Source organism: Chaetura pelagica, unplaced genomic scaffold (assembly GCF_000747805.2).
Source record: "Chaetura pelagica isolate M959 unplaced genomic scaffold, ChaPel_1.0 scaffold150, whole genome shotgun sequence".
Taxonomy (NCBI): Eukaryota; Metazoa; Chordata; class Aves; order Apodiformes; family Apodidae; genus Chaetura; species Chaetura pelagica.
The window spans coordinates 4,107,404-4,115,886 of NW_009952052.1; positions in this window are offsets into that span (position 1 = coordinate 4,107,404).

An 8,483-nucleotide genomic window follows, 5' to 3' on the forward strand; every position below is an offset into this window, starting at 1 on the left:
AAGCACGATCTGGAGCAGTGGCTGCCGAGCTGCGGACGTGCCAAACGGAGGATGCTCAGAAGATGTGGTTCACCTTCAAGCAGAGCCTCACTGGCCAGCTGGGCTCAGAGGCATAGAGTTGTACAGGACCAGCATAGATACCCTGGCAAGATGGGGAGCTCTTCTGGGAGAAGGGATGAACTACAGGATACCTAGAGAAAGGAAGAGAGGTTATGCCAAAGAACATGAAAAACAGTCACTACAGTCAAGGCCTATATTGTACTGCTACAGCGGAAGGACAGGCCAGGCAAAAAAATTAGTCTTCTCTCCTATACCTCCCTTTCCCTTATGGTTTTCAGTATGAAACTAGTTCAGGAGACCCACAGCAGTAAGGGCTTAAAGGATGGCTGCTGTACTTGTTTGAGCACTTCCTGGGTGGCTCAGGAATGGTCCCTGAAGCCACACCTGGTGTGTTAGGGTTTCCTATGCTGTTATTACAGGACACACTCCATGTATATTTCCAGAATATTAAAAGCTTCTGTATCAGAGGAGGATCATCACATGGAATAGGGAATTGGATGCTGGAAGAAATTAGTTAAATTACAGCATCCAGCAAAACCTGAATGAGTTTTATAGAGTAGCAGCTGAAAAACCAAATACTCCTTTGATTTTTGAAATATACTTGTGCTTTTTGTTTTGTACTTGCATGTCAGTGAATTTTGCTAATCACTTCTAAACAAAAATAATAAATACTATCTCTTTAACAGACCAGATGCAGATTTATTTTTTTTTTTAAGCAAAATTAGATTTGTATCCTTCACAGGTTGTAATACTGGGAGGTTAGCCAGCATAGCTCACCCTTTGTCTGTGAAGGGAGTATAGGAAATGAATGTTGCTGATTGTGCAGGCATTTGTGAAGGCATTTGATTAAATTCTTGTTTTCTTTGTTTCCAAGTTACTGCAGTTATTCAAGAAGCATGTATTTCTTCTAAATTTGTCAGAGTAAACCTTTATAGCTAGCAAGTTCTTTTTACTAGTCACCCAAGTAAAGCAGAAACTGGAAATTATGAATTTCCTTTTAACTGAGTATTGATACCAAAATGCAATGTCAGGTTGATGATTAATATTATTATTTTTCTTTCTGTTTAGTAAGAAAGACATATTGTCTGCTTTTGGATTTTGGGGGATACTGTGGCAAAAATGTGCTCCAATTTTATAGTTCAGTCTTCTGAACTGTAGTTGAGTGCTTCTTTTAAATAACCTCTTTATTAATAGAAATAATAAGATAATTCAGACCTTATGTCCTTCAATCAATAAAAGGAAACATGTACATCCCTGTAATTCAAGACAGGTATGCTATTGTGGAGGATGGAACATGAGTCATGGTAAAGAGAGGTGGAGTCTTCATTAACATGGTGTGACCAAGGGTACTGATTCATCTGTTGATGCATTTTGCAAAATGGGTCTGTGAGTTGGTTGTTTCTTTGTTTTGGCTTGTTTTAGTTCAGTGGATTGTTAGTTGTGTCAGTAGGGCTGCTTTGTACTATCATCTTACTCTTTTTGAACTCAGTTATTGTTGAGTTCTTCCTTCACTCAAGACTTTATGTAGGTCTCTGGAAGGTGACTGAACTCCATGTGTTTATTGCTTTGTCTGTGTCAGCACCAAAGGAATGGAGCTTTTCTGGGTTCCTGAGGAAGTGCTTGACTTCAATTAACCCTCTAAGCTCTTAATTGTAGTCAGATTTATCTCTGTTCTACACATAATAGTTTCTTTTACAGTGTTTTGAATTGTTTCTAAGATGACCTTAAAAGATCACTAATCATATGATGCTGTGAGACAACAGTACTTAGAAACTTTTTTTAGTTTTCTAGTTCCCATGAATAATTCCAAACCCAAAACCTCTTCCCTGAGGAAGATTTTTACTCCAGAGAGGAAATACCGGAAATCTATGAAGAGCTTAGTATTAACTCCCTCTGTCCCTCCAGGGAGGTGCTCAGATCCTTCAGTGGCGTGAAGAAAAATCCATCATGAATGCAGATTTGAAATATAATATTTCTATTCGCAATGAGAAATCTGAACTGGTCATATCAGATTTTCGTGTAGAATTTCCTGATCACTATAATTTTAAGCTCCTATGGAGCTCAAATGTTGAATGAATTTAAAAAAAAAAAAAAAAAGGTTTATGGGCTGTGTGTAATAAATATATTTGCTGGAATACTGAAATAGAGTGCTTGAGCGAACTGGAGTTGGAGCATTGTACACCAGAACTACAAGAAGCTGAAGAAGATGCTTTGTAAAGCCCTGAGTAAGGAAGTAGTTGGGTTATCTTCATATGGGTCCGTTGATAAGTTAGTTTCACATGATCCCAGTCTTTCCTTCAGCAGCAGCACATTCTCTTCTGCATCTTTGATGTCTGTCTGGTTTAGAGGGGGTTTTTTTCATCCTCTGTAATAAATATATTTGCTGGAATACTGAAATAGAGTGCTTGAGCGAACTGGAGTTGGAGCATTGTACACCAGAACTACAAGAAGCTGAAGAAGATGCTTTGTAAAGCCCTGAGTAAGGAAGTAGTTGGGTTATCTTCATATGGGTCCGTTGATAAGTTAGTTTCACATGATCCCAGTCTTTCCTTCAGCAGCAGCACATTCTCTTCTGCATCTTTGATGTCTGTCTGGTTTAGAGGGGGTTTTTTTCATCCTTTAATAATGTAAGAAATTAGGGACTGTTTTGTGGTTTACTGTTTGGCAGTTGACAGTGAGGATCTTGCTTGAAATCACAAAGTCAGTCATTGTTTTTATCATCAGGATTTTGTGTGTGACTTTTTGAACTGTCTTACAGACCTTTTGATTGACATTGTTGATGTTTTTGAGTACTTGAAATATCTGCAAATGCTGAAACCAGCCAGGAATTGACTCTCAAGTGTTTCTGGCAGAAAGCACTAGCACTTATCTTGGGCTATGTCTGTATATGTATTGAAAATAAAAAAGGCAGCTGCTTTGCAGATTGGGTATTTTGCAAATCAGACTGAGAAGTATTGAACTATGAACTAGGAAGAAAACAAAATCTAGTCCTAATTTAAAATCTCTGTTACTGGTTAAAATCAATTTTACAATAGATTTTCAAAGTGATTGATGGTCTTTGTGTTTGAAATAGTGCCTGTGGTAAGTCTGTGTGGCCTCTGTTTCTAGTGACTATGTATTACAGCTTTTTCTGCTAGATTGAAGACTCCTGTATTCTGTTTTCCAGGTAAATATTGTATATATTTAACCTGTTATTACATTATCCTTGCCTTTTTTGTTTGGCAAAGGGTTTTTTTTTAAATTTCATGGAAATTTTGTGTGGCTGATACTGAGCATATAGAGGAAAGTTGTGAAAGTGTAGAAGAAAATACTTTGTCTTGGACTTGGAAAAACAAGAGGATGTGTCTTCAAAGTTGGAATTTAATAATAATCAGTTTTTTACTGGGAAGGATTTTGAAGCTGTTCAGTTAGGTTGAGTTAGATTTGGAGGAAGACTTTAAACATGCTGCTCTTGATCACAGAAGGTATTTGAATTAAAATTTAAAAATGTAAGAAGATTTAGGTATCTCTGAAGCACGCTTAAGAACTATTTCACATTATCCTCTTCTCTAATTGATTAACTGGATAATAGGTTTAAATGTGACAAATAACAAGACACATGGATTCTATAGCAATTGATCTAATGAAGTTTGTTTTTTCCTCTTGTGTCATCTAGGTGAATACTAATGATGTATAGTCAGTTGAATTAGATTGGGTTGTGCCTGCTTCTTGGGAATGGTGTTGAGAAAGTTAGAAATTTCTTCAAGAATTAAATAAAAGTACTAAGTGGAAATAGCTGTTCATTGCATTTCTGCTCCACCTATACCTGGTCCTTCTCACTTATTTAAGACAATTTCATTTGATTGCCTTTCTTGATGGCCTCTATGTGTGGTGTATCGATTGCACTTCATTTGTGCAGATGTGGAGCTGGTACATGGTTTGAATCTCTGAAGTCATCTGCAAAATTTTTGGTCACTACCTCCAATAACCATTTAGTCTTTTTGATTTCTGGACACCCTGAAGTTTCTCCTGGGCACCTGGGCTACGGGTAACATCAGCAGAGGGAGGCGAGAAAACCTGCTGACTTTTCAAAAATAGTGAACAAAATCTTCAAAACTATGGAAAAACCTTTAGATTTAGAAATGTCTGAGTTTTAAACCTGAATCATTAAGAAAATACCATTATTTACTGTTTAAGATACTCTTCATATTTCAGCATCAAATATTTTGCTTTTAGTAGAGGGAAACAGACACAATCGTAGAATGCCAGGTTGAAAGGGACCTCAAGGATCATCTGGTCCAACCCTTTCAAGTAGGAACACAGTTTAGATGAGATGGGCCAGCATCCTGTCAAGCTGAGTCTTTAAAAGTGTCCACTGCTGAGGAATCCACCACTTCCCTGGGGAGATTATTCCAATGTCCGACTGTTCTCATAGTGAAGAATTTTCTTCTGATGTCCAGTTGGGATCTCCTCAGGAGTAAGTTGCACCCATTACCCCTCATCTTTTCATGTTACTCCTTGTAAAAAGGGAGTCACCATCTTCTTGGTAGCTACCCTTTTAAGTATTGGAACATGGAAATCCAGTCTCCTCTAAGCCTTCTTTTTCAAGGCTGAACCAGCCCAGTTCTGTCAGCCGTTCCTTGTATGGCAGGCTGCCCAGTCCTTTGATCCTCTTTCTGGCCCTTCTCTGGGCCCTCTCCAGCCTGTCCACATTTTTTTTTTGTATAGTGGGGACCAGCACAGTTTTCTAGCTGTGGCCTGACAAGCACTGGGTAGAGCAGGATGATGACTTCTTTATCTCTGCTGGTGATGCCCTTTGTTGGTGCAATCTAGCATCCTGTTGGCTTTCTTTGCCACTGCAGCACACTGTGCACTCATACTGAGCTTGTTGTGCACCAGGACCTCCAAGTCCCTTTCCTCAGAGCTACTCTTTAACCAGGTGGATGCCAGTCTGTGCTGAACTCTTGGGTTATATTTTCCTAGGTGCAAGACCTTATACTTGTCCCTGCTGTGTTTCATAAGGGTGGCTCTCCATTCTGGAGTGTCTACTTCTCCACTGAACTTGGTATTGTCTGCAATCAACTTGGTGTCATCTTTTATGTCTAAGCAAGGCTTATATGTTCAAAATTAATAAAATAAGTCTGCTTGAGCTTTGAATTACAAGTTAATTCATTTTTGTGCCTTAGAAAAGGCAGATAGTTGGTCTGTATTTGTTCTTTTCTCCTGTATTCTTTGCACCATTGCATCTGTTTTCAGAGATGTAGAGAGCAAAGGTAAAAAGTTGCTGTTGCCTCAAGGAGGAGTTTCTGCTCTCATGTCCCCCTTCACATGGATATACTTCCTATATTCTGCTTTATGCTGGCAGTGGAACTCACCCGTCTTTTTGAACTAGGAGGAATTAGAGTGGCTTAAACCCTGCACTTTGGCAGAGATACTTTTCTGCTGTTGCAGTGCAGCGTGCTGGCTTGTGGGCTGGTGCTGCCTGAGTTGGGGAGGAGGGGGCTGGGAAGTTAGACTTTTGTCCCTGGGGCAGTGAGCTGTTAAATCACCTCTTGGTAGGCTGTGACTGGAGCATTACACAGTGAGTAAGGGGACTGAATTGTCCTGGCAGGGAGGTTTTACTTGTTTTTTTTGGTGGAGGTATCTGTGGTCTGTGGGGAAGAATAACATTGCACTTGTATTTAGGAACTTGAAAGTTCTGTGGGTGAGCCTTGCTCGCCTACTCACACATATACTCCTCGAGGGTATTTTTAATAATGCCTTCTGGTGTATTTTTAAAACAATTTGGATTTACATTTTATATATTGTCCATAAATGAAAGAAAAGCTAACTTTTTATAATGTGATGTTAGAAAAGGAGCAGAAATTTCAATACATTATTATAGCTGCACAACTGCAAATGTTAGCTGTGCTTTTGTCTTAAAGCCCTAATTCAAAACTCTCCTCTCTGACAAGCAGGAGGAAGATTAATCTCTTCTGGAGAGAGGAATCCATACCCCAGTTTCAGACAAAACACAATGATTAAACTTATTTGTAGGCTGAATAAGCACAAGCCTTTGTTTGGGAGAGCTGAACAGTGTTATGTTAAAACATGCAGGAACAGGACTTACTCGCATTCCTGTTGCTGCTGCTTCCAGGTTTCCAATCCACAGCATCATCTGACAGGGAGCTGATGGTAGGTTACCAGCTGAACATGTAAGTATTTTACTTTAGGACCTGTTTGGTTAGACAACAGTATCTTTGGGTGTTGTCCCAGTTAGGGTGAGGGGCTGCTCATCAGAGCTGGGAAAAGCTGCCTGGTGGTGGCTCACAGGTTGGGGGCTGCTGGATTGATTGCCTTGGGACAGTTAAGAGGGAACTGGAGTTAATTTTAATCATGCTTTGTTTTTAGAGAGCAAGATCACTACAATTATATAAAGTCTGAGGGGAAAACTCATTTTGGCTGGTGTTTGAACTAGTTTTTTTAAGAGAAGTATACATGTTAAGTATTGAACTTCAGAGGTCTAAGGGAAAATCTTTTGTAGTGGGAATAGTCTGTTCTTGGGGAAGGAAGAAGGAAGAATAACTTAGCTTACATAATTTAAAAAAAATGTTATGAGAAATGCCAATAGATATTTGTTATATGACCAATAATGCACAGTATTAAAAAAAATAAAGCTTAGATTAAAATGGTGATAAAGTTGATGAGGTGTTTAAGGCCAGGTTGGATGAGGCTTTGGGCAGCCTAGTCTAGTGGGAGGTGTCCCTTCCTTTAATGGATCTTTAAGGCCCCTTCCTTAAGCATTCTATGGTTCTATAAAATGCAGATAAAAAAGGAGAAAAATGCCCTAGACTAGCCTGTGACTATGTAGGAACAGCAGTCTAAGGTTTCCTTCTTTCCCCAAGCCAGGAACCATCTGCAGCCAGAAGAAAAATGAGTAGAGGTATGTCTCCTTTAGTGTTTTAGTTTGTCTCAGGAGCTTGCTCTTGTTGTGAACCTCCTGGCTGTCTGTACTTTGTGCACTGAAGGTCCAGGCACCAAACTCAATCCTGTTTGGATGAAACCAGAGTGGAAGATTCTCCTTAGAAAAATACCTCATATTCTCCAGCTTTTAATTCATATTCAGTCCAAGGGTCCAGTCTAGAGCCATTTGGTGCTAACTAGGTTTAGTAAAACCCTCAAAATGCCTCTAATATGGGCATTGGACCCTCAGCACTGCTGCTTCACTGGGCAAATTTACTCCTATTTCACTGTGTTACTTGGTATCATAAATGTATCCATTACATTTAAAACTTATTTTTGAGATTGATGTAAGAACAAGTAATGACTTCTGTAAATATGCCCTATACTTCTGAAACTAGCCCTTTTTTTTTTTTTGATATAAAGGCTATTATTAAAATCTCTTCAATTAGTAAAAAAGAAAAACATACAAAACAGTCCCCACCGAATTAGAAGTATCTAAAATTGGCCATACAGGGTTTCTATATGACTTCTTTGGTCTAAAATGTGTGCAATTCTATTTATAATATTGAAAGACAGGATGTAAAGCAACAAAATGGAGAAGTGTCAGTTAGAGTTCAAATAATATCAGTATTTTCATTCTCATATTTTCCTGAGATGAAAATTAATGTACTACAATCTTAGCACTACTATAATGTTAAATTCTCAGATAATTGTTAAAGAAAGGAAAATTAAATGGAAACTAAACATTCATGTGATTGAAGGTGGAGAAAAGTGGTTGTGATGAGTTTCCTAACATCTGGAGGTGTGTCCTTAGTATAAAATAATTCATATAGTCTGAAATGAAGCCTCAAATGCCATAGATAAATACTCTTATCTTCGAGCTGCCAAGTCCAGTTAGGAACAGCAGTGGCAGCATGACAGTGCTCATTCTCCCAGAAACTTTGATCCAGCTGTAATTGCTGGGGAAGTTTTGAATTTAAAAACACCTGAGCCACATTTTGCCGCTGAATTTACAACCTGACTAAAAGCTTTCCTTGACTCCACTTTTGGCCTCCTTGCCAAAATAAATAGGCTGTTCTGAGCATGTGATCATGGTGGTTTGTCCTCTGCATGAGCTTCTGTACAAAATTTGTAATTATGCTTAATTGATAGTCCTGGTAGCCATGATTCTGCATGTGTTATTTTCAGTTTACTTTCATACCAGATTTATTGAGGCCGTATGTGCCTGTGGTTCCTGCTGCTTTAGTACAATTCCCAGCCTCAGGGATGCCTGCTGGCATGTGCAGAGACAGTGTGTCCACTTTATTGTCCTTGCCAGATACTTGCTATTGAAAGCTTTAAAGCTACCCTAGATTTCTTCTGAAAGGTGGATTTGGCCAAACCTGATCTCTTGTATAGGTTTTGTAACACTTTGACAGAAAATTAATAATTATTTTTGGGATAATGCTGGTTGGTAATTTTTAGTCAATGTTGACTTTAACAGAATCTTTTGGGCAGGAATG